Source organism: Seriola aureovittata, chromosome 21 (genome assembly GCF_021018895.1).
Source record: "Seriola aureovittata isolate HTS-2021-v1 ecotype China chromosome 21, ASM2101889v1, whole genome shotgun sequence".
In the NCBI taxonomy this organism is placed as follows: Eukaryota; Metazoa; Chordata; class Actinopteri; order Carangiformes; family Carangidae; genus Seriola; species Seriola aureovittata.
Window position 1 is genome coordinate 15886746 of NC_079384.1, and position 26144 is coordinate 15912889.

General features: G+C 41.5%; 1 protein-coding gene across 11 annotated transcripts in view; it reads right to left on the bottom strand.

The window, feature by feature from the left end:
- The window catches only part of tanc2b (tetratricopeptide repeat, ankyrin repeat and coiled-coil containing 2b), a 144207-nt gene that overhangs the window by 79971 nt on the left and 38092 nt on the right, over positions 1–26144 (bottom strand). Inside the window, exon 1 of one of the 11 annotated variants that reach the window (XM_056365636.1) lies at positions 15145–15507. The exons of 9 other annotated variants lie outside the window; for them this stretch is intronic. The gene's annotated coding sequence lies outside the window, so the exon portion shown is untranslated. Of the gene's footprint in view, positions 1–15144; positions 15508–26144 lie in introns of those variants that run through there. One more of the 11 variants, XM_056365642.1, reaches the window with a different exon arrangement.

The window sequence follows — 26144 nt, forward strand, 5'->3', positions numbered from 1 at the left end:
ATCGTCCTGTAAAATCAATGTCGTGAAAATCAATGCAGGCTTTGAAGATGATGTGCGCACAAGCGATGAGCGTTGCTTGCCCAGTGAGCCGTGAAAACACACACGCACACACACGCGCACACACACACACGCGCGCGCATGCAAGCACATATAAAAAGAGTGTGATGCTGTGAGCAGGGAAGCTCAATGATGTACAGTAATAGATTTTGCACACTTGCTATGCTCCTGTGGCGTATCTGATTAGCACCTCAGGTGACGTTTTGAGCGACTTGCTTGTCATCAGACGAGTTCAGCGGCCCGAAATGTCATATCTGAGGCGTTCATAATTTAAATGAAGACAAGAAGCTGTAGAATTAGATACAAGAGATGACAAAGCTCTTGAGCCTTATCTCCTTCAGATGTGTGGTTGTATTGTTTGATATTAAAAACTGCAGTACTCCTGATTGTGCTACCTATTGTGTTACGCATGGTAAGTAGCTTGGTGTAAAATAGAAATGAGGATGGAACAGTTTATATTCAGGTACAATTACATTCCACCCACTAAATGACAAATCTACGTTAAAGCTGCAACTGTTACTGAGGTTGAGGAAAAATTCTACACAGCACAAATGTGGCTTTCCCGCTTTACTGCAGCCTCCTTTCTCTAAGCTACAATTTCTTTTTAGGCTTGAGAAACACATCTTTGTAGCTCTTTCATTCCAAGGAGAAAGCTTCTATTCTTCTGCGCAGATTGCTCTCTTGTTACCAGTGATCTCAGTGCATTGTCCTGCGCCACAGATCAATGGCATATTAAGCAGGGAACATGAAAGGGGAGGACCTGTGGCTGACAGAAGACAGAGGCATGTTTTCACTGCGGCCGCAGAGACAAACAGTGGACATCAGTCTGGTTCTTTACAGAACATCTGTCATCCACTTGTGAGAATACAACTGGAACACAGCTCAGTATCCGATTCACAGTCAGCACAGGCGATCTGTACAGCTGTAAAATCAAAGCTTTACTCTCGCTGGAAGTAAAAGACCGTCTCCTAAACCGAAGAAATAATGGTGCACTTAGTCTGTTGGCTATTCTTTGTAGCTGTAATGCCACGGCGCTGTGTTAGGATGTCAAAGGAGCAAGCCAATTTCGCACTTGGACAAAGAGTCATTACGGGAAAAGTCAGCGTGACATCTGATAGTGATCCCATGGAGCATGGCGGGGAGAACTCCGCTATCATTATCGTTCGGGCCGACTTTGATGAACATGCCTGTGGTCACAGTGCTCAACGTGACCTCCGAAATGAGCCCTCTATCCCCAGGTACTGTCAGAGTGATTACTATAAATTATGATCATTTGTGTGATCACCTTTGGAAAAAAGAAGACCTACAAAGATTGACAGAAAGCCAAGTCATCACTAGTTACACAGAGGGGGTTTGAAATCTTCACGCTGGGCATCCAAAAACTCTGAATAACTAATTTGGGGGAGAGTAGGTGGAACAAAATTGAGATTCAAAATGGATATGCTTCTTTTACTATGACTTATCAATCACGTCACACACAAAAAGGAATCAATCGACCTGCCCCAAAAGTGCGATCGAAGCCCGTCTTCCAGCTGAGGGACCCTCCAAACTAACCAACAATAGGAAGAGAAAAAGAGATTACAACTGAGCCGTGTAACTGAGACACATCCCGGATATTAGGAGCCCGGAGAATTACATCCTTCAGCTCAATGACTTCACTCAGTGACAGCACACTGATTCAGTGCAAGGCTCAGTTCCTCTCTGCCTTATTTCTTACCTTTGCTTACTGCCTCCACGGGGCCCTAATGTTGTTGTGTTGCCAACTTGTTGTCAACCCCCACTTTCTCACCAGGAAGCAAAGTAGTACCCTAATTAAACACCAGTTACTTTCCACGTCACAGCAAATTCATCTCACCTTTCATCAAGCTAATATTCCAGGTTGGACGTAGGTACAGATTTTTCTTCCTATTTTATCACAGTCTCTTTGTAATGCATTACACCAGGCACAGAAATCCCTTTTGTACTTTAAATATCTTAAAAGCATGGCATCTACGAAGGCAGAATAATAAATGTGCAAGTCTGGTGCGAAAAATGATTCATTCGTAATTAAGTGCACGCCATCCTTGCATTATCCTAGGGCCCTATTAAACACTTCTTTCTCCTGTGAGCTAAATGTTGAACTATCTCAAATTCATATCTGAAACAAAGGGCTCATGTGCGAGCTACGATAATAAAACATACTGACATTTATTCATCACACGGTAACCCACACACAAATAAAACGAATGTGCACGCCATATATCACACGGACTTGTCTTGTGCGACTGGATGTAACCACGGGTAATTCACCAAAATAGAAATTGATTTAAAAGAGTGTTAAAAAAGAAAAGTTTGGAATTGGAAAAGGTAAATGCCAAGGAGTGAATCAGTGCTATGTGTTGATTCCTTTAGAGAATAACAGTCGCTGCTGCCAAACTGCAACTGCTGATGTCATTGGAGAAGAGGCTGCGATATTTACTGCTCATGTGCCTTTGAGCAGGGCCCTGAACTTCAATGCAAGTGTGTTACAGGAAGGCTGAAGATTATCCTGAAAATGACAAAGCTGCAGCCATTTATGTTTGCATCAGAGCTCCAACTAATCATTCTTTAGATGATCAATTACATCAATACTTTTTTGATTAAATATAAGCCTAATAGGTCAGGAGCTGGTGATGCCTGGAGTTAAAACCGCAGTCTGTAAATGAAGATGGATGTAGCCTTTGTGATGTCACCCTCAGGTTTCTGAAAAGCGGTTTCGAAGCTCAAGTTGAAGAGTGAGCTGCTCTGCTGTCGCTGTTTTGGCAGTCTCCACCTAACTTCCTGTTAATCCAAAAATGAGCAAAGAGGAGGAGAGTGTGGAGACGAAACTTTGGTGCATGCCGGTTTGTGGCAGACATACCCTCACCCACCTGTCACTCAAAGCGGCACGCCTTCTATTATATATAACTTTAAGCCTCAATAAAATTTATTTAAGTTATATAAAAATTCACCCCCCGTACAGTTTTCATGAAAGATGAACTTAACCGTAGAGACCAAAACTGTTATTGCACCAGGCTGTAAACATGTTTTTATTCTGCTGTAAAGTTGGGACATTTTAACATGGGAGTCTGTGGGGATTGACTCTCTAGTGTCAAGTGGCCATTTGAAGAACTGCAGTTTTTAGCATTTGCATGTCGGCCTCATTTTTCAGCCCCAGAGGTTGATGCTTGGTTAAAACTAAACAGGGTGAAATGGTATTCAGCCACTATGCTGCCCACTGCTGGAACCAGCTCCCAATGGACATATGTCCCAACACTTAACTGGCTTTAAAAAGAAGCTAAAAACTGCTCTATTCTCCTCTGCCTTCTTTGAAACATTGAATCTTGCACTGATATTACCTGTTATAGTCTGTGTTTTATGCTGTTTTACACTGTTTTCTTATTCTTTTACTTCCACTTCTGTTAAGCACATTGAATAACCTCTGTGTATGATAAATGCCTTAAATGATAATTCATTGCTCCAAAAATGTTAAAAAACTGTGACAAATGCTCAAGATGAAGCCTTCATACCACTAGTTTTGTTTGGCCAACAGTTTAAAACAGAGAAAAGCTAGAAACACACACAAAACAAAGTTTTAGAGGCTGAAATCAGAAAATGATTGACACTTCTGCTTGATGAATCACCTAATTATCAAACTTCTTGTACTGAGTTTCTGACAATCCATTCACTGTCTGATCAATTCATCAACTCACCATTTTACCTATATTTGAATCTCAAAACATTTTGTCAGCAGACACACCGACAGCACAAATATCAACACACTGTTCCTGCTGTCCATCAACAAATCAATCAATCACCGCCTCCTTTAAGCACAAGGATGCTAAAGTGTGCTGTCGAGTGATCCAGTTTGTCTCTGACAGAAACTCTGCTCCTCTGGTGTTACATTCATTTAAGCTGGATTTAATCAGATTCACAACAAAGTGGAGCGTCTTAATGAATCACAACACCACAGTGTGCTGCATCGAGCCGCGTGAGAGCGCAGACATCTGCTCAGATGTAAAGCTGGCAGACATCTTCATTAGCATCAGCCGCGGCGCAAGCTAACACAAAGATTCATGCATAGGATGATAAGCACGTGCACGTCTTCTGTGGGAGAGCTCGTCGAGTGTTGTCTCTCCCCTGCTGCACCGAGCCAGCCCCGCTCTACCACAGGAAGTGGAGGGTTCTGACATCCTGCCAATGTAAAACAATAGGGAACCACTTTCATCCAAACCACAACACACACACACACACACACACACACACAAGCACACACAGATTGTATATACATACACACAGCAATACACAACAAGAATAGGGATGCTAAACTCAGACAAGACTAAATATTCTTTGCAGGAGATACTTGTGTGAACAGTAATTTAGATTTCAACAGTCGATGAGGAGGTTCTACATCTCACTCCCCTCGGCAATTACATATCCAACTACGAATTTCATTAAAAGTATATCTGTGGTGTAATGTAATCTGCTTTGGGTCACTGGCTTTAACGAGGTTGTGAGTCCACCTCTGGTTTGGAATCAGCTCTTCAGACTTTTGTTTTGATAAATTACAGATAAAAGAGGGAAGTGGTGAAGGAAACACAGCAGGAGCAGAAAATCACAGAAAAGCACAGATACACCAGCAACATACCAGCAGCCGCAGTGCTGCTTCACTATCAAAGCTCCAGAAAACTTTGGTTTAAAATCTGATTCCTCTGTATTAAATATCCATCAAGTTTGAATCCGGGGACAGAACATTAACCATCATGACACTGATTCAAATCTTGCTCATTCCTGATCGGAGCACATAAATATGTGACATCACCTTTTTCCCCACACACTTGAAACCATCAAGAGCACAGACAAAACAAAAAACTGCAGAAAACCCTCTTTAGATATAACGAGAACTTGGTCAAATATAAATTTGTGTTCATTAAGAACATAATTACTTAGTTAAAATGCCATTTGAGATTATAAGTTTTGTCGCCTGCTGGACTAAAAACAATCAACAGTTACTCAATCAATTAGTCGATTGACAGACAGTTGCTCAGCGACTATTCTGATAACTGTTTAAACATCTGATGTCTGTAAACACTATTCAGGCGTTGCTGCTCAATGTTTCAACCGTGTGTTGGTTTTAAAGCGATACCGCAGGAGGGCCGAGGCTGAGACTGAGGCACGCTGCCTGTTTGTCACCGGCTGTATTACCTGCAGTGACAGGCCGAAAGACAATCCTGTCAACTCTTAAGCAATCTTAGATTGAGGGAGGACAAACGGCACCAGCTATGAGGGCTCCCAGCAGAGGGGAAGATACTGTTATGGACCTTTGTAGTTGTGAGTCTGCGGGGAGAGCATAATGCAGGTGTGCTGAGCCGAGTCTAGTAGGAAGGAGACTGAGAGAGGGAGGGCCAGACGAGCCAGTAGTTTCACAAGCTGTTAACTGCGTTTAGGACAATGCCCATATCAGCTTTGATTTAATGTGTGTATCGTACTCCTTTACAAGCAAGAAAGCTAAAAAAAAAAAACCCAGCCAGCCAGCATTCAAGCAAAACATGGTGTACTGTGTGGGTAGTAGACACTTCTGAATGTTTCTAATGCGTACTGCCTGCTGAAGAGTACAATAATGCAGCAAAAACTGAATTTAAAAACACACTGCCTACACAATCTCTATCCTGGATGCACACACTGGATTTGAACTAGCTGACTCTGGATTCACATAGAGTGAGCGTACCAAGCAAATTAATGAATGCTCATAGCTCTTTTCCACTATGGGAAAACTGTAATCTGGAGCTTCCCATAACACGAACCTGAGGTTTCAGGAGCTCAACCTCATTAAGTTGTTGTATTGGAAAAAGCCTATCAGCTGGAGCACCTTTCCTCAAGCACACAACAGGACAAATCAGAGGAACAATAGTATTTATTAGCAGGACTGTTGTCATTGATATTTTCTTCCGAGAACCAAAAGATTATCTGCCAATAAAATATGTATAATACATGATGATCATCATTCTCCGTTTGTGTTCTGATCAAAAACGGTGCTAACGAATTGAAATAACAAGAGTTCATGTTACACCTGCCAATGGGATTCAAAAGCTCGCCCACTTAACAGCCGATACACACAACCGTATGGTTTAGTTTATACATTTAGGCTTATTTGCATATATTATCTATATAAATCCAAGATGAGCCAGTAAATGCTTTACCTCTAATTTAGGTAAACACCCAAAGCACAACCTAAACAAAGAGATTTAATTTCTGAGAAAGTACTGCAGATCAATTAGATGAATCTTTGTTGTTATATCCATGCCTCATCTGTTGTTCCTACATGCCAAAAGCAATCTGTAAATTAGTGGCATCTTCCAACTTACCAACAACAGCTCATGCAATAAAGGAATAAGTAAGTTGGAAACATAGCGTTGACATATTATCATCTTTTAAGTTAGGAAACTTGTTAGCAACAGTTGCTTATTTAAACAGCCAGCTGTTACAGAGCGACATTATCATTCATTGGGTGAATGATGATGTTCCCTCCCTTAAAGATCTATTTTTGGTCTCTACCAAATTCTGAGGGAAATATCTGGCTCTTTAGCTGCAAAATGCCCCAAATATGTTCACCAGCTTTAAGTACTACATCAATAAAATGTGTATGTACATTTAAATACATAATACATTTAAAATCAGTTAAAACCAGTATAGTTATACCAGTAAATATGCAGAGTTGATACATTGGCAGATATTAGCTCTGCTGATAGCACACCTATAAGTACTGTATATTGAAGATATACAGTACACCTGAACAGTGGCATACTCGCCCCAAGCATCATCTTCTACACTCAACAACAAAAAAGATGTGTTTCCTTGGCTTAAAAATAACATTTTATCCCCTCCCACCCTCCAGAAAAGCCCAGAGCCTGTGACCCTGGCCACCGGGGTATATCTGGAGGACAGTGAACAGCACGGCGGCGGCGGTGGGCCAGAGAGGTGACGCATATGTGAGTGGCTGAGTGCGTCAGGCTCTGGCTGACAGCACCACGACTCAGCAGTGTCCTGGATGGATGGAGGTGTTATGATGGAGGAAGTAGGGAGGAATGGAGAATGTGTGGCACAGAGAGAGAGAGAGAGAGAGAGAGAGAGAAAGGGAAAAAAAAGAAAGAAAAGAGTGATATGCCCCGACTCCTACACTGCCATCCGATGCTGAAAAAAGCTGTGTCGCAGCACTGAGTGGGTGGCCTTCGTTCAAAAAAAAAAAAAAAAAACCTAGTGAATAAGAGTCTGGAAAACAAAGAGAGGCTGCATGAAGCATCTCCTACCTTCAGTCTGACACACCACTGGGGTTACATCATAGAGCAGAGAAGTGAAAAGCATGCAGCAAAAATAACCAAACGGAAATGGAAGTGTTATAAGGATTTTGCTTTGGCTGCCTTGAGACTCAGAGAGTAAGAGCATGAGCAGAGACATAAAAGCTGGTAATGCTCCCGGTCTGCCTCCAGGCGTTCCGGTAAAGAATGATGCTTTTGTTTCTATAATTTTTAATCCCTGACAATGACACACAGAGGGACCACAAAAATAAAAAAAACGGCAGACATCACACCTGTATCATCTCCTTTCACATTTCCTCCTTCCTCCATCACTAATACTAGAACCAACACTATGACAATCTCCCATGTTTCTTTTTTTAATTTAAACCTCTCCTCATTAAGAGGTTGAGTCAATCTGCCTATTATTTTTTTTGATTAAAGATTTAATCTATAAAATGTCAGGAAATATTTTAAAGACATGCCAATTTCCCAAGGCGATGTCTTCAGACTGCTCAATTTGTTTGACTAACAGTCCAAAAGATATGAAATTCAAAAAGAGAAAACCAACAAATCCTCACATCTGAGAAGCTTGAACCAGCAAATGTTTGGCATCCTTTCTAGGTGAATGACGAACGATTCATTAGTAATCAATCGTTTGCTAAAGTTCCTCCCCTAAACAGCGATTGTCCAATTATTGTTTACAGTATTTCTCCGAGGAGCAGCGGTGTTGTTGTGCACACTGAACAGCTTTACTACCTTAGACTTGTTATAGATAGGAGGAGGTTTGGACACTTGAAGGACTCTGGAGGCTCAGATAGCTGTAGACACAAATATTGAAACATGAAATGCCTTAACACAGAAAATAGTTGCATTATTTTCATAAAACATAAATAGAAATAGATGTTGTAAACTCAGTGAGCCAGTCCGTCAGACCCTCTGTGTTTGTGCTCGCGCTGTTTTTGAGAAATTAAATGTTACATTTTTTAGCATAGGTCTCAGCAACACATCAACATCCTTATGACTCCAGGGGGGAGTCTATGTGAGCAGCGTCAAATAAATAAATTATGATAACTTGAGAAATTATGTGTTACCTGACAAAGCATTACATTCACCAAACACATTGGTTTGGTTTCATCCTGGAAGCCTTTACTTTTACAGGCCTAATATTGAAAGTGACAAGCTGAACAAGGTTATAATGATAATCTGAATTTACATTTTTGTTCTCATCACCTTTGTAACACTGAGAACTAGCTTTATATCTTCTGGATCATCAGCTGTTGAGAATGCTAACTTTTTGCCTGACCTGTTAGCTTTAGCTTCAGTCTTTTAGCACAGGATCATGTATCTAGCCATTGAGCACATATTCTAAATCCTTTTTAGATGATTCTCATTTTTAAAATGTCACCTGATTAATCAATTAGATGACTACCGGTTTCAGGACTATTCGAGTCGTGAGTAAATGAAGAAGTAGACTGAGGTAAACATTTTCCATCTGACGTGTGGGGCAGCCTGCTGGACCCGCGCCACCATACTGCACCTGCTGTCTAGGAACTGTTGTTATTCTGCTGCCTTGTTTCACTTAATCTACACGTCTCAGTCTGCAGCGTCACCTCTCCTTCCCTTTGGCTGTCTACAGTGAGGCGAAGGGTGTGTGCGACTCCTGCTAAGGTTGCAGATGCCTCTCTCTGCACCGAAGAAGAGTGTTTAATGAGAAAAGGTTGGAATCCTGATAAATTCACACAGGGAAGCCGATGAGGGAGAGCTCCTGCTGCAGCCGGTGCTTGTTCATTACGGTGGAAGATATTTACTGCCTTTCAAATTACTGCCTCTGTGAATGACAGTCAGAGCCATTACCATACAGCGGCTTAAAGACGCGTACAGGTAAATTTGATCCTTTTTTCTGCTGCTTAGGGGCTCCTCTGTACTGTGGGGATTTGTAAGCCTCACAACAAAACCAGAAACGTGGAAGAAGTTTGTACCACACCCTAATCTCGCCTTTGCCAGCTCCTCTGAGGATGAATTAGCTCGTAGAAGATCAAGCACATCAAGAACGATATTCAAGGGGCTTCAGAAATGTTTGCTTCAAAAATCAACAACTCTGCCGCACACAACACTGAAACAACTGTCACTGCTATTCTATTAGCAACTCTGCAGCCATCACTTGTTGCAAAGTTATGCATTAGCTTGCTCTCTATAATGACGCCATGAGCACCGATTGTTTTCCCGTGCACCTCTGCCTATCACAAAGAAATTTTGATTTTTAACAACTTGATGTTTAGAGGAACAGACCGCCATGTTTTTTTATTTTATATAAAAATGAGGCGTCTTGAAATTGTAAGCCTGTTAAAATGCAACGCTCAGATTAGGTAATGAAATTCAGACAAACAATCCACAGTGGTGGCTGTGGCTTAGTGTATGATGCTACATTTAAAGTCTGACTCCTCTCTCGCAGGTTCACACATAACAATTCAACTTTCCATGTACTTTACTGCAAGCCGTCTGACTAATGTAAATCATCCTGTTCGAGTCGCCATTGAAATGAGTCATGTTTTGATAGGATTCCACCTCATATAGGGATATATAAGACTTACTGAAGTTAAAAAATGCTTATTTTTTTTACCTATATATATATATATAAGGATTTAATCCTAAGTACCGTTTTATATGGGCCAAAGTGTGCAACCTCTCCTTGTGAAGCACCAGCTAAATGCTAAACAAACAAACAGATAAAAAAGCCCGGCACACACTGTCTCCAAAATAGCCATGAGCACAAAAACACCACGGTAAAAGAGGGTGTTTGATGTTGGATAGAAAAAGGCCAGCGGCAGACAGGCAAAGTGTCATTTTGTTTTTCTCCTCATTCCAATTGGAGTGCAAAGCTTTCAACCTGGGCTGGGATAACAATTAGGGAGAGGAGGAAGTCGAAGAGGAAGACAGGAAGAAACAAAAGGAGAAATGGCCATTGACTGTGGCCATAGTAACAGACGAAGCACGGAGGACGGAGGGAGGTGAAACAGAGATATGACAGAGGCTGTCCTTGCTACTGCACCCTCTTTCATTGCGCTCTGTTATTCTTCTCCTTTGCTTGCCCACAGCAATGCAATAATTCACTCTGTTCTCAGTGTCATTGTGACGATAGGAGAGCGCGGAGGGGGGGAAAAAAAACTACATTCACACATGGATAATACACACACCATCTCAACTGCAATGGAGATGGGCCTACAACTGCAAACAAGCAGGCCTGAATAATGAAATACGCATTAAATATAAAAGAGGCAGGGGGATTGTAGAACCTGCAGTGGCACAGCAGACACCAACACTTACACATCGTGAGGAGAAAGTAGGCTACTGTATGTGGCTGGATGTCTTTTATCATTACTATGAAAGGCTACACCCTATATTACAGTATGTGTGATATGTGGATATATTTAGACGTCTAGAAAAAAGGGTTAGGGTTAGTCCTAACCTGAACTAGATCATATTTAGTGCTGTTCTATCAAAGTGAACAACTAGAGTTTTATATTTCACAAAGACGGACTAAAACACAATATTTTATTAGATTATATTATTATATTAGTATATAATTTAAATAACTGCTGAACCAGCTCGATGTCAGACACAAACTTTTTTATAAAAGGAATTTTTAATACAAAGATCCAAAAAACAAGGGTTTTTGCTGAGTACAGAAAACTCACAAATGGATGAAAAAAACAAGGTTACAAATTCCGGGATATGGGTCAGCGTGTGTGTGTGTGTGTGTGTGTGTGTGTGTGTGTGTGTGTGTGTGTGTGTGTGTGTGTGTGTGTGTGTGTGTGAGAGAAGCGTATTGTTTTTGGCAGGTACAGCATGTTGGTTTTACATTAATTTATTCATGTGTAGCTTTCTGCTGGGTACTTAATGTTATACTGTTTGGGTGTATGGTCTTATTGATTATTTCCATTATCAATTAATCTGTCAACTATTTGTCAATCAGCTGTTTAATTGTTGGTCAACAAGATGTCACAGAATAGTGCAAAATGCTCATGACGGTTTCTTAAAGCCCGAGGTGAAGTCAGACTTCCTGTTTGATCCAACCAACAGTCCACAGCCCAAAGATATAAAAATTACAGTGATAAAAAACTGAAAACCAGCAAATTGTTTGAAATTGATTATCAAAAAGTTTCTGGTGATTGACCAATTTATTGACTGTTTCAGAATTGCTCAAATTCGACTAATTGTTTTAGCCCACATGGGGATGCACCTGTAATATGTGTCTGCATATGTGCACTTGCACGTGTGTGGCACCATCATCCGTCAAGGCAGATAAATTTATCCGGTGGGCCTGATAAATCCTGTCCTCCCAGTGAATGTCAGCAGGAGTTAGAGCTATTGAGAGCGGAAAACATGGCTGAGGAGGAGGAGGAGGAGGAGGAGGAGGAGGAGGAGGAGGGGACCAGACAGTCAGACAGACAAGTACAGACATAGACAGACTGTAGGTTTGAATTCAGGGATGGCACGATAACCGCCGTCAATCTGAGACAGCCGCGGAGACGCATTTGGACACACAGCTGGCGTGGGCTCAGTCCACGCCTTGCTGTTGTGGTCCTTAGCAAATTACAGATCTTGTGAAGTGAACCGCTCACTTATGTAACGCTGTGTTTTTTGCTGCCTTTATCATTCAGTGCGAGGCAACACAATATCCCTCAGAATGCTCAGCTAGCAAGGGCACTTCCTGCTATTCAAAGCCACACAGCGTTGAGCAGCAATAATGAGCCCATCCACATCAAGAGGCACAATGAAAGCCCAGTTTCCCGACTGGCAAGAACAACAGGAAGCCGCTGCAGAAGGGGGGCTGATAAGTCCTGCATGGCATCAAAAATTTAAATGGGCCACCACCATGTTATTTCATATTTCTCACGGCCAAATGCACAATCCAGCAGGCTGTTTTGTTTATGGAGGATTTGGGGTCTATGATTGCGTGTGTGTCAGTGTGTGGTACACCAGGGAGAAAAAAAGGGCTGTGGTATAAAAACAGTGATGGAATAAAACAGGACAGTGGAATGGATTGATGTGTCTGGGGGGGGAAAAAATAAGATTGACAGAACAAAAACAAATGAAAGTGAGGACAAGGGATGGCAAATCGTTAGCACCTGTAATAATGAGAATAAATGGATGATGAATGAGTGGGATGAGTGGGACTTGAGTAAAAAAAAAAAAAAAAAGAAAGAAAAAGAAAAAGGAGGATGAGGGGGAGGAAGAAAATAACCACTCCAAAAGGGAATGAAAAGAAAAGAGGATGGATGTAAAAAGAAGCTGTGATGAAAATGTTAGAGTGTATGGATTGATGAAAAGGGATGAAGGAGGAGGAAAAGAAGCAGCAATGATAAATGGAGAGGACAAAGACAGAGAGGGAAATTACCTCAAGGTGGGAGCACCTTAACGGAGTAAGGTGGACAAGTTTGGTTATGAGATGATGTGGATAAATGGAGACAGAAGGACTTGAGAAAGAGGAGAGGAGGATGGGAGGAAGAGAAGGGATGGAGTGGTGGAGACTCATTAGCCTACACAGGGCTGGTACATTAAGCCTTCCCTGCTCTACTGTTTTATCTCCCTCTCTTCTGACTCCTTTTGTTCTCCAGAAATATCTGAGTAGGTGGGAGAGAGAGTAACAGAGTGTGCGAGAGAGGAGGAACAGTTACAGTAAGTGAAGTGATGACAGAGTGAGGGGGAGCGAGAAGGCACCAGAGTGACAGAGGAAGGAGATGACTGGTGAGCTGGTCTGATATCTTTAGAAATCTTCAGATGCAGTGCCAATGGTGCTGATATCTGAGTTATTTTTTGATATTTACTTTGCTGAGGATGAAGCTGCGAGGTGATTGTTTAACCCATCATCACTTTTAAAGGTACAGTAGCTAGGTTACACAAACTCATTATGACATGTTGAAGAAAATGAGGTTAAACACTAAAATCATTACTCAAACTCTCTCTGGTAAATATCCATCAGACTAATCAGAGCTGAAATGATTAGTCAATTAATCAGTAAGCTCAAGCAAAAATGCAAAAATAATTGTGAGAATTTGCAGGTTTTCTTTGTCTTATGTGATAGTAAATCGAATATCTTAGCTTCTGGATTGTTTGTCGGTCACTTAGTGCTTTAGTAAACTGTGATCGATCAAGAAATCGAGACAATAATCGGCAGATTAACCAACAGTTCAACTAATCTTTAGTTGCAGACCACAGTTTAACGAAATTCCGGGTCTAACTTCAACCGAACATACCTGTCTACCTGCGCAACGAGGAATGGCTGACAGCATTTAAGGCGCTCTCACTTTCAGTTTTACCTTTAAATAAAGTCATTTTAGATCATCTGGATAAACATTTGGCTTATGTGCAACCTGTCTGATTGTCTGACTAATCGTGTATAACATTCAGGTTGTAGTGCAGCAGAAATATCCTATATAAAATTCTGATTTATATCAGGAAATATCCGATCGAGAAAGCAAGACTAATAATATGACAAAGCATTTGTTTGGATCTTCAACTTTGGAAACTTACAAAAAACTTACACAAAAAATATGAACATTTGTTCAAGTAGTTTTACTAATGAGGTGAAGAGCAAAGGGCGAAGAGAGAAAATGTTGTGGAGCATTTGAGAGTGTTTTTAATGGATGAGAGGAAAGACAGAGGTCAAACTGGTTACTGTTTGACTTTTTTTTATATTATTTCTACCCGAGTTGCAGCACCAGAACCGTAACAACACTTTTCTGAATTGTGTTTTTCTATAAAACCTTTGAACAAAGCCAGAGTTCTTAAGTTTTAAATCCTAACGGGAAATCCTAAACAAAACATCTAAAATTAGCCAAATTCTGATCTAAATCTGGAACTATCTGATCAAAAAAATAAGGAAACAAAACTACAATCTAACCATGCTTTCAAAGGGAGCTTTCAGTATATAAACAGACATTTTTGGTTAGTATAAAAAAAACTCTGTAGGTTTGTTCCCCAACTCTAGAGAGGGGCTGATGGAGTGTGGGGGAAAAAAGATGGAGAGGTGAAACCAGAGAGAGGTGATATAAATTTGAGGAAACCAATCACCAAGAGCAAGCAGAGAGACTCGGTGTTATTAATAAACTTGAGGACATAAAGAGCGACAGATATTTCATGAAGAACAGAGTGAATCACCATCAAGACATACCTGATCTTTCATTTCTGTCGCTCACACAATTTTCTCTTCTAATGGCCATCTGTCAGACACCACAGCCTCTCCAGTTTTGTCACTCTAAATTTATTTTCAGTGTCTATCTACAGCCACACACACACACACATACACACACACACACAGAGTGTCCAAGGTGTGGCACGATGCCGGCAAGACACTGATTGCTGAGAAAGCCCACCACCTGGGTCAAGGTGACACCCAGCAGAGTACCCACAACAGAGCAAACAAATCAGTCAGAGAAAGGCTCTGACACGTGCTGCTGACGCCAGTCAAAAATCGGACCCTCAGCACTGCTCTTAAATCACACACTTAAGCCCTTCACCTCTCAAAGTACACCCCGAGACGCCTACACAGTGCCTTTTGGAAATCCAGAGCTGCTCAGACCTGCACCGTGAGACGACCAAAATCATAGCAAACAATTAACAGCTGAATCCTCATGAATAGTGTCTCTCTCCAAAGCCAGTTTCCACCACTCCCTATGTTCACATCAGCATTCAGAGATCCCAGCATTTAAATCATTTACATCCATGCAATCCATCCATCCATCCATCCATCCATCCATCCATCCACTCTCCCGCCCCGATTCATCCGGCTCACCTTTGTCAGTTGAGAGCCTCGTCTGCCCAGGCAATAAAAATCCTGCACCATAGTAAGGGAGATCCTAAACAAAAGGAGGAGACTGTAGGGGCACGAAGAGGAAAAAAAACAACATGAGGGGGAAAAAAAAAGGCAGAGAGAAGAGGACAGAAGATAGAGGGAGGGAATAGAAGGGAAAAGAAGGAGAGAGAGCGAGGTAAAGAATGGCCCAGACAGGCAGAGAGCTCTCCACAATGTGAGCAGCGGGGAAGGGCGAGCGCCAGGTGTCAGTACGCATACACTCACTGAGCCGCGCATGCACACACGCACACAAACACACACTCACTCACATACACACACACACACACACACACACACACACACACACACACACACACACACACCACACACACACACACACACACACACACACACACACACACAGGCAGACAGGCAACTCTTTCTCGCTCTCATTCTCTCCCCCTCCTCCTCCACCTCCTCCTCCTCCACCTCCTCTGGCTCTCTGGCGGCAATAACTCCCTCATCCTCCTTCTCTCTCTCTCTCTCTCCTCTTTCAGCCATGGTAGAATTCCTTAACTCTTTCAAAGCCAGCGATCTCTTAGAGCGATTGCTCTTTCTACTTTCAATCATGCTAAGGCTGAATGAAATGATTAATATCAAAATCAAGATTTGAAAGAGGGAAATATCCAAACCGCAGAAGGACCGATTATAAGCCTGCTTTGCTTAATAGTTTTGGCCACAAGCAGAAACAAACTGTAAACATAACATTAACAAATGATCGCCTCATAAAGTCGATATAGTGAATTTGTTAGCAAACAGTTGCCTTGATATACACCCAGCAGACATGGAGCAATATTAGCATGTTTCAAGCCACCTCTCCTTTTAGCTCTGTTTTTGGTCTCCACCAACTGTTGAGGGAAATATGTGACTCTTTAGCTGCTAAATGCTCCACTTTGTTCACCAGGTAGTCACTAAATTTGTCCGTCTACCATTAGGTGCTGGGCAGACAGTGTACAGTGGTTATATCAAAGACTTGTCAATGAAAAAAAGAGCCATGTGGCCAAAAACAACACAGCTGAAAGAAAAAATTCCAGAGCAGAAAAGAACTGAAAAGGTAATATTCCCTTTTACACTACACTCGATCAACCACTTAACCACATTGTTAATAAAAATATATTAAAACATATATGCTATATATTAATTATACCTTACACAATTAACAGCATCTTACCATGTTGTAGGAAGTACATATTTTAGTAGGTATCTGTTGATTTCACAGGTGACCACTGCCAAAAAAAATTTACTCCACTGTACCCAATTTCATTAATTCCACGAGTTGACCAAAGAAAAGAAGAAACTGTTGCCTGGTTAATGTGCTCCCTGCATAACCAAACACCTGTTTCACAGCAGATAGTCATAGTAGGAAAGGCACAGGTGTTGCTAATAACTTTAACGAGGGCCACGTTCTATTAAAGCGTGACAGGGAGCCAGCATGCACAATATCAGGACCATGAAACCAAAGAAGCTAATTGGAATTCAGCTATCATTAATTTTACAATTCACACCTGCACTTGTCCTACCATGACACGTCAAAATATCTTCCAGGAAACCTCTTTTGTATGTCCTGAAAGATGGACAAAGATGGTGAGTTCTCTAGAGTAATGATTTGGGTGATTGCCTAATGTCAGTTGTTGTGTTTCAGACAACTACCTAGCATATAGCTTGTTAGCTAGTTGTAGAAGATAAACAACACTTAAACACTGAAGAGTGGAGGTTAGCTTATCACCTCAAAAGCTCTAAATCAGGACCTCCTGCATTCAGGGCAATGAAGCGGTCTGTGCTGTCAGTCTGTGAAGCTAACGTTAGCATTAGCATAGGCGGCCAAAGTGCGGCGCGGTCAATTGCATCATTGTCAGATGTGACTTAGCAGCTGTTTGCTATAATTACAAAAACTAGCCAATTTTGAAGATGTTGCTAGTTAAAGCCACTTTCAAGTGTCATGATTACAACTGCACAGTGGTCAGTAATCTCACATACGCCTCTAAAAGTAATATCAGTTTTTGATTTGCCAAAACTAGCCAAGTTTACTAAGAAGTTGACTTCTCTTTGACTTATGCAACTGATGTAATTGGATTATTTTCACAGATTCTATCCATGTAGTATCAAGAGAAATTTGTGATTATGTTTGGTATAAATTGTATCTTGTTTAATAATGTTTAGACACATGTTTACACATTTTCCTCAAATGGTTCAGCCCTAACTACAATACTTTTCATTCGGCACCAAACACAACAGCCACATAAAACATGAACATTTAATCATTTTCCTAGAACTGCATCATACAATAATGGCGAGATAGTACAAGAGAGAAATGAAGGGAAGCAGGTTCATGTACCACCATATATACAGTATCCATTCTCCTGAGTCCACATTCAATACGCCATGTCTCAAACAGCCTCTTTATTCTATTTTAGTCATACAGAAGACACTGTTAAAGTCTACCTGCCTCTTCTATATAGATATGGATGACATCGATATAGGCGACATCTTAAAAGATCCAATATCACAGAGAAATAATACACTAGGGAGCTCAGTGCCCATCAGGGACTTACAGCTGAAACGTGTCTCTCTGAAGATATATGAAATTGTACTGTGTGTTGGGACACAGTGGGAGGGCTTATGGGTAACAGTAGCTCAGGGAAGCCTGCAGAAATACTTATATTCAAAATCTCTATTACATGTTGAGTGTGTCTACTGTCCTGGGTAACCAGTAGAGAAAAAGGGCTCCTCAGGATTGGAACTGGCTCAAACGACCTCTTAAATATATTTTATCATGAACTGCTTCATACAGTCTACCACTGTGTGTGTCATTCTTTCTTGTTAATTGGTTGTAAAATTATGTCCAGGATTTTTAGGGTGAGTCCTGCAAAACACACAAAGGTTATTATTATCACCATGGATGAGGTTATATTTTTGTTCCCATTTGTTCCTCTTAGTTAGCAGGACATTTCTGAAGCTTGTTAAAAAATGTGAATGAAATGTGGGAGAAAGTTCGGCCACAGGCCAAGGAACAAGTAATTACAGTAGTTTTAGGTGCATTTTAAAATAATAAATTCAGACTTGGCAGAGGTGCATGCATGTGGTTTTCTGAGTGCTTTCAGGTTTATTTATTTCCCAAATTAATTTTCACATCAAGATTAATTTCCAGGGGCTGAAAATTCAGTTTTCTGTATAGTCAGGTTTAGTAAATGCAACACTGCCACCAAGGGCACAGGGTAACATTATGTGAGGTATGTAGACAGATACACAACTTCTACGCATGTTCACATATAACAGAAGAGCAGCAGGTACCGCACCTGCCTGTATGATGTATGATCTGAAGTTGAAGTAATTCTTCAATTAACTGATAACTGAATTATTATTACAAATTAATTATTTGTAGCCTTGTTCTGATTCGTCAGTTTGTAGTCTTATTCTGATTGGTTGATACAAATTGCCAAAAATCAACCAATCAGAACACAACTATACACCAACCAATCAAAATACAACTGCAAACCGAGTAACCAATCAGAATAGATACAAATCAACCCATCAAAATACAGCTACAAACCAACCAACGAATCAGAATATGGCTACAAATCAATTAACAGAGCACGGGTACAAACCAACAAACCAGGCTACCAACCAATCAGGGCACAGGTACTAATCAACTAATCACAGTAAGGCTACACACCGCCACCGTGACCTTGACCTTTGACCTGTAAGTGATCACATGTTTGAGGCCTATCACTTTCCATTACCATAAAACACTGTCAACACTATCCCTCTCAGCTGCCACCTAAGAAAAGGACACTAGATCTAGGTCACAGTAAGGCTGCTAACTGCTAAACATCAGTCACACTTCAGCCATGAACACGTCCCTTCAATCCAACAGTGAACGTAGAGACTTGACACAGATCCAGTGTAAAGATGCAACATGCTCTCACATAACAATACACCATCAAAGTCTACTCTCTGTACAATTTTCTACCTAGAGCCTGAGTGAAATGAGGAAACTTCATGTAAGGAAACTAAAAAGAGGAAAAGTCCATAGAAGGGATAGCAGGAAAGTGAGTAGAGCGGGAGGTAGGGGAAGGGAAGTGGACACACGGAGACAGAGCGAACAGAAGTAAGAGTTCCCACTATTGACGTTGTGATCAGAGAGTGGAGGAGAGGTTAGACCAGCGCTTCTTTACCCACGCTTCATGCTGCCCACTCCCTACTGCCAGAACTGGAAAGCACGGTTCCCTTTACAAAAGAGCTGCGTGAGAGAGACGCAGCCAGGGACTCTCGCCCTGGTCTCCATTTAAATGTCACTGTATTTCTACACGGACAAGTTAAATTACTAGGAATAAGGTGAGAACAGTCGTCAAAAAACCACCGCCAGCGTCAACCTCACTTGGATATTCAAAGACCATGCTGAGGGCAGTCTCAGGGCGAACATGCACTGGACTGATTTTAGACATGCATCAGGCCTTTAATATAAATTTATGACAGCAATCAATCCAGAACTGCTGAATATGGAGTGCAGACTGGTGATACGACATACTCAGACATGACTCACGCCATCTTTCACACATCAGAGTGTACTATAGCAAAAAAAGCCATTAGAGGATGTGCTTCACTGTGATTATTGCGATGATGGTGATACAAAAGGAACAATGTGCAGCTGAGCACCATTAGCAGCAGTGAGTGCCCGCTATTACAGCAAAGAATGCACTTGACAGTATTGTGTTTTTTATTCAACAGTTAGCAATGACTGTGTTCTGTCTTTAGAGCTCATCTTTCAAGTTGTGCATGTACCTTATGAAGACAGGTAGCAAATTAAAGGAAAAACATAAATAAATAGCCAATTTTTCCCTGTAGACATTTTGATTTGTCACAGTAGGGAAAGCACGGGTGTTACTGAAAACGTTAATGACGTCTTACTGTGTCATTAAACAATAAGTCATGACAGTAGCAATGTTTTTTTTTTTTATGTCTGAATGTAGCTCAAATTTTAACCATATTTCCAGGAAAATATGCAAAAGAAAATACGATCTAAAACACGTTTATGTGTCCTGATGGTGGTGAACATTGCCTCGTACTTCAAGATCATGGAGTGTGTGTGGAGGATCGGATTCTTGATATTCTGTGGAAAGACTTAACTGGACTTAAGTTACTCTTTAATATGATGATATTGATTTCGACCATGTCATCCAGAGCTAACCGTGACTCAACCGTCACATTCTTGAGCCTGAGGGACTTTAAGGAGGTCACTCGGGTGGCTGTGACAAGGGTGGTATGTGCATCAAGTGGCACCACTGAGCCGTAATGATGGGACCATAAGTGCCTCCCACACTCTACGAGATAGGAGAGTGCCGCTGCTGACACTTCGGGCACATCGTCTCTCAGCCCCCCCTAGCCCTCTCCAAGGGTCGTCTGAATTGTCTTTGACCTTTAGCACACTCTTCGTTTTGCTGCAGCTTTGTTACCATGGTTACTCAGCAACGAGGCCACAGGTGCCTGCTGATGAGGTTGGCAGGTTCGAGGGGCCGTGTCGTCCACCTGATTGACACTGGTGATACCGGCTCTGACCCGAGGCGAGGACTAACTTCTCCTGCTCTTTGTTGTTTTGGGAGAAAGCTGATGAGGCCACAGGCAAGGAAGTGATGAGGTCTTCCTCCTGAGGACCCTTCTCGTCGCCACTCCTAAAACCTTTGCAGACCAACTCCACACTGAGTTCACAGACAGAGTTAACAGACTTTATAAATGATAATGAGCTTTCTAGAGAGAAGGGAAAATTATACGAGACGATCCTCAGGGGGAAGAGACAAACTCGAGAGCCGAAAACAAGCACTTTCTGACAGTTTCGTAAACACTTTACCTCCTGAGCTCTGATGAGGAAAACAGATTATACTCGTGCATATATCTACATAAGAAGGCATCTCATAGTCGGACAGACTCTTGATTCAGCAACTTTACTCTGGCAGACAGTGCGTTTATCAGTCACCGCCGCGTAAAGGCAGCTCAGAAATAAATGTCAAAAGCTGAAGGATGACACATCGCAGCGAAGCTTCGAGGATGTTGTAGACATCAGGCTGTTGTCCTTAGTAACCAAAGGTTAAAGCTCCTCTCGACAGCTGCGCACCATATTGATTCACAGATTCATTGTCTGCTTTGCCGGCTACAATCTGTGTTTACTCAGCATCTTAATGTTCACGTTTAAAGGGAATTAAGACATATGGAGGTTACTGAGGCGTGGTGTGAGATAAAAAGGAGTTTACAGATGAATGTACGTTCTGCAGTAGCCAGAGAGCAGCAGAATATTACAACAGAAAAACACAAGCATCAGCTGAATACAAATCAGGTAGAGCTGAAATGACTGGCCGGTGAGCTGCGACTGTTTATTCAACTGATTAATCGTCATTCTTAAGCATAAACTCCTAAACTTCTCTGGCTCCAGTCTTTCTAATATGAGGATTTTGCTGTTTTTCTGTTTTATATTGTTGCAATTAATTGAATATTTATAGCTTTCTGGACTGTTGGTTGTGCAAAACAAAGCATCTGCAGGTTTTAGGAGGTTTCACAGGCATTTGTCACAATTTTCTGGTATTTTTTAGACCAAACAATGAATCGATTATTGAGAAAATAATTAGCAGATTAATGGATAATGAAAAAAAATCATAAGTTGTAGCCCTAAAATATAGCATCAATCAGATCCCAAAATGTCAATGTATCTATAGGTATTATTTGGGTCTGCAACCAGAGTAACTTGAACATTTTCTAGTCTGGAGTGAATGAAGGGCTAAATATGATATCCCTCTGCAGGAGTACAGTGTTCCCGCATGTTAACAGGACCTGATCCACTGAAATCCCTCCATTCATTTTTTTTTTTTCCCCTCCCGGGTTCATTAATACAGGAAGGAAGGGGCCATTCTGTGGAGCAGTAGGTGCCAATCTGTCGCACTGTGGAGATCAGCCAGAATCAGTGCATGTTAAGCTGCTGCTGCTGCTCCTCCTGTGGCCTCTCACATCTATCTGATAATATTCTACTCACTGGAATGATTCATTTCTATGCAGTCAATGCAGTCGCTAATGTTCCCTAGATATTCCATAGCTTTATTTGCATGTAAGTAGCAATATATATGGAAATTTGCAACATCTGCATATATGTTTTCCCCCCATTGCATTTATTAGATTTTAAAGTGCAGAGAGTACGCGACAGATAAAAAGCAATCACAGATACATAAGCAAACATGAAAATCAACTAAATAATGGCTGCAAAGATGGTTCGCAAATGATTGACTGAATAGATCTGGATATAACTGTTGATTTACATCAGAGTCAAGAGGGGGCTTGCTAATGCATTAGGCCCACGTGTCCTCAGTGTAGTTTTTCATAGATGTCAGCAACCTAAATGTTCTTTTATGTGTTGGCTACAAGTCTTTCACTTTTAATTAACTGAAACGTACCTAGTTCTTGTCCATACCTTCCATCCATCAACAGTGTTAAGTATACCAGAAGATCGACAGAATACAAGGTCGTGTATCTTTTTAACCACTAAAATCTTTGGAAAACAGTAATTATAGGTTTATAATGAGTCTGCAGAGGAATACTTAACAACATAATGGTAGTTAGAGCGAGGCACTTTAGGTTCATGTGTCATATTATAAGCACAAAGAAGCCAAACTGTAGAATTATTCAAATCTAAGTAATAAAGCATGAATGACTGAATTCAGCACATCCATTGATCCATACAGAAAGATACTTGGAGTATCTGAAAAGGCAAAACTTATTATTATTATTATTTGACTTTTACTAGAATTGCCCTGTGCAAGTGGGCTTATCTGCAGTTTAAGATTGACAATAATTGCGTTTACACTGCATTAGGCTTGGCTGTTGTGTCACTCCTTGTGCCTTAGAGCTCAAAGCATGTTTGCTGATCTGATGATCTCTAATTAGATTTCCCCACCACTGTGGAAAATGAGCCATCAATTAGAGTGCCGTGATTAGGGGGGAGCAATTTGATTCCTGTCAAGCACCTGCTGCCTTCAGACTTGTCGAGTTACTGGAACGTTCCACGTCTGAATGAAGGGCGGAACGTGGATGAATCCTTGCTGGGGGGGGGGCTGACAATGCAAGGGCTGTGTTCAGTAGAATACTGACGTTTTTAATTAGCCCTTATTTGAATTGGAGGTATTAGGAGGTATTAAGTTAGTATATCTCTGCCTTTTTGAATGCTCTCAAATGACAGCCAGCGTGATTCATCTCTGCGGAAGAACAGGTTGGCAAGATAGTCTTCGACAATCTACAGAGGCCAATTTGGAACAGTCAAATGTCGAACCATCGACCTTGCAAGCGTCTCTGTGCATCAACGGCACAACACGTACAAACAGCACTGAGATAGCTGGAAGTAATGCATACTTCATACTTAAGGCATGAGAAGAAAGCAGACTAATCACTGTGTGAGTGCAGATTTTGAATCCAAAAGCTGAATTTCAACAGTTAAATACATCTGCTGATTGCAAACTGTTCCCAGTCTGTATAGACAATATGTGGCCTTTCTTTATTTGTACAAGATCATTTGTAACTGTGGTCCATCCAGTTCCCAGGTCCATCAAAAAATTAATACAACTTAAAGCAGAAGTGCATTGAGCTTGTGTCCTACTTTGAATCTTAGCAGTTAAAACGCAGCAGCCGCACAGTCCCATGTTATTACGGAACAAGCTGTCCCTTCTTGTCCCGTTTCTGTCTGTTCACCACCATTTATGACATAACGAGGTCCAGGTACAGTCTGGACTATTAATGCTAGAGATCAGTTAATTTTTCTAAGGCTTTTTTTTTTTTTTTTTGCAAACAGCAGCTGAGATAAATTAAACATAAGGTGCAGTGAAGTGAAGCATGACTTGCATTTCTATTTGGCTTCCCCACGTGGGTCCATGTAGCGCTGATGATGCGGCATGCCAACGTGTCATGGGTTAAAACAGTGAAGCTGGATATTATGAGCCGGTATACGTTTTTTTATTCTGTTTTCCAGTAAATTAAAAAAAAAAAAAAAAATCTTGTTAATCCACATTAGTTTCAACTCCCGGTGAGGATGTGCACATGTGCGTACACTACATCTTGCTCCTCAACTTCCACGCTCGGGCCCCTCTCGGCGCGTATTAGTCATGCAACAGCTCGCTGTCCAACCTTTCAACCCCATTTCTCATTTTCCAATCAGCCAATGCCATAAACTGTAATTGCGGTGTCAGGCTGTTGACTTTGTTTCAAGTCTAGACCCACTTCTCCACCCCTGGTGATGGGAACAAGAAAGAGAGGCAGTCAAAATCTTTACCCATAACACTACAAAAATGAAACAAATGCTTGACACACTTCTCCATTTTCAAGCTAGAAAGTCAGTGTAATATCCTAAGACCATGAGGGGACATTTTCCTTCTTGTTCACATTTCAGCTTTCCAGGCGAGTATAACTGTACATGAAACCGCCGTAGGCAACAGTAACAATGGGCCACTTTTGTCGGAGAGAAAGCCTTACATACGACACGCTGAAGTCTGATCTGTGTCTTAACGAAAAGACGAAGAGCGTATCTGATATCTAAACACCGCTGCTGCAGTAGCTCCAAGACATTTGTCCTTTTTGTTTAAACAGCCGGAATCTCAGGTTGTGAGATTATAGGCTCTCTCAAGTGAACATTCACTTCAGAGCTTGAACGGCGGCTGATTAATCTCAGAGTAGCTGGACTGAGAAGAATAGCAGCAAGTTAGAGACTGACTCAAACTATTAATGATAGTGTCTGAGGACAAAACAGGCTGCACAGTGTAGTTTCCCACAAGATAACACCCCATTCCCGTGACAGAGATTTGTACATGTCTGCATCGTCACAATCAGAGCCGCTTATCTGTGTTATTCAATTTAAAAAATGCCATTCACCGGCTTAGTAACTTGGGGCTCAAACAATTTCTCCAGTGCAGATCAAGGGGACAGCTGGCTCATCTGTTGTCTTCAGATTAGCGTGCCTGTTCCCCTCTGGAGCTCTGCCATTCCTGAAGCCAGAAGCTCGCTTGTAACTGCATCAAACACGGAGGATGATCATCTTATCCCGCGATCTTACATCTGAACCGAAGACCAATTTCAGCGGCCAGTGCATCCACGTACAGGGGGCAGTTACTCAGAGCGGCAAGTCCTCCCTCTGAGCCGAGTGCTCCTCCCACAGTAGCAGCAGACGGATGTGGCTTTCGGGCACTCTCCGTCTGTCGTAAGCTGATAAGTCGGAGTTGCTAGAACCAGTCCTTCGGATGTCCTTGGAAGGGACGGAACAGCTCAATGAAAAACATGTTTGTGTGTATTTATATCTGGGTGGGTCTCACCTTCATGACATAAGTGTAAATTATCTGTCTAAATAAAGCTTTAAAAAAAGTGGTGGTGTCTGTTGGAGCACGCAGATATGTAGGAAACTGCCTTGATACAGATGTTTCAGTGGAGGAGCCAGATTGTAAGAGTAGCACTCGTCTGCTGGGAGGAGTGGATTCCCCGCAAAGTGACAGCAACAGATATCACAACACTGGAGGGTACTCCACTCATGCGCTGCTGCTCGGTCTGTCTGCTCGTCACTTCACACATAAACACACAAACACACTGAAGGCACAGGAGGTGGGTTTTGCTAGCAGCAAGTTCACTTCAGCCCTGAAGCCTCGCAGTGGGGGCCCCACAATGTACATGCAAGAAAGGGTAGATATTTGCATATACACTGTATATGTATATATACAGGATGAAAGCAGTTCAACCAGTTTAATGGTGATTACTGCTAACCCAAAATCCAAGAATCTAGAGCAGCGCTCGTGAAAACCTGTGACACAAGTTGATCTGTGTTATCATATTTTGCCAATTAAATGTTGTAAATGTTTAGAAAAATGTGACAAAAGTGTGATTTCACCGAGAATTACAACACATAGTTTCTGTAGTAACAGTAAAAAAAA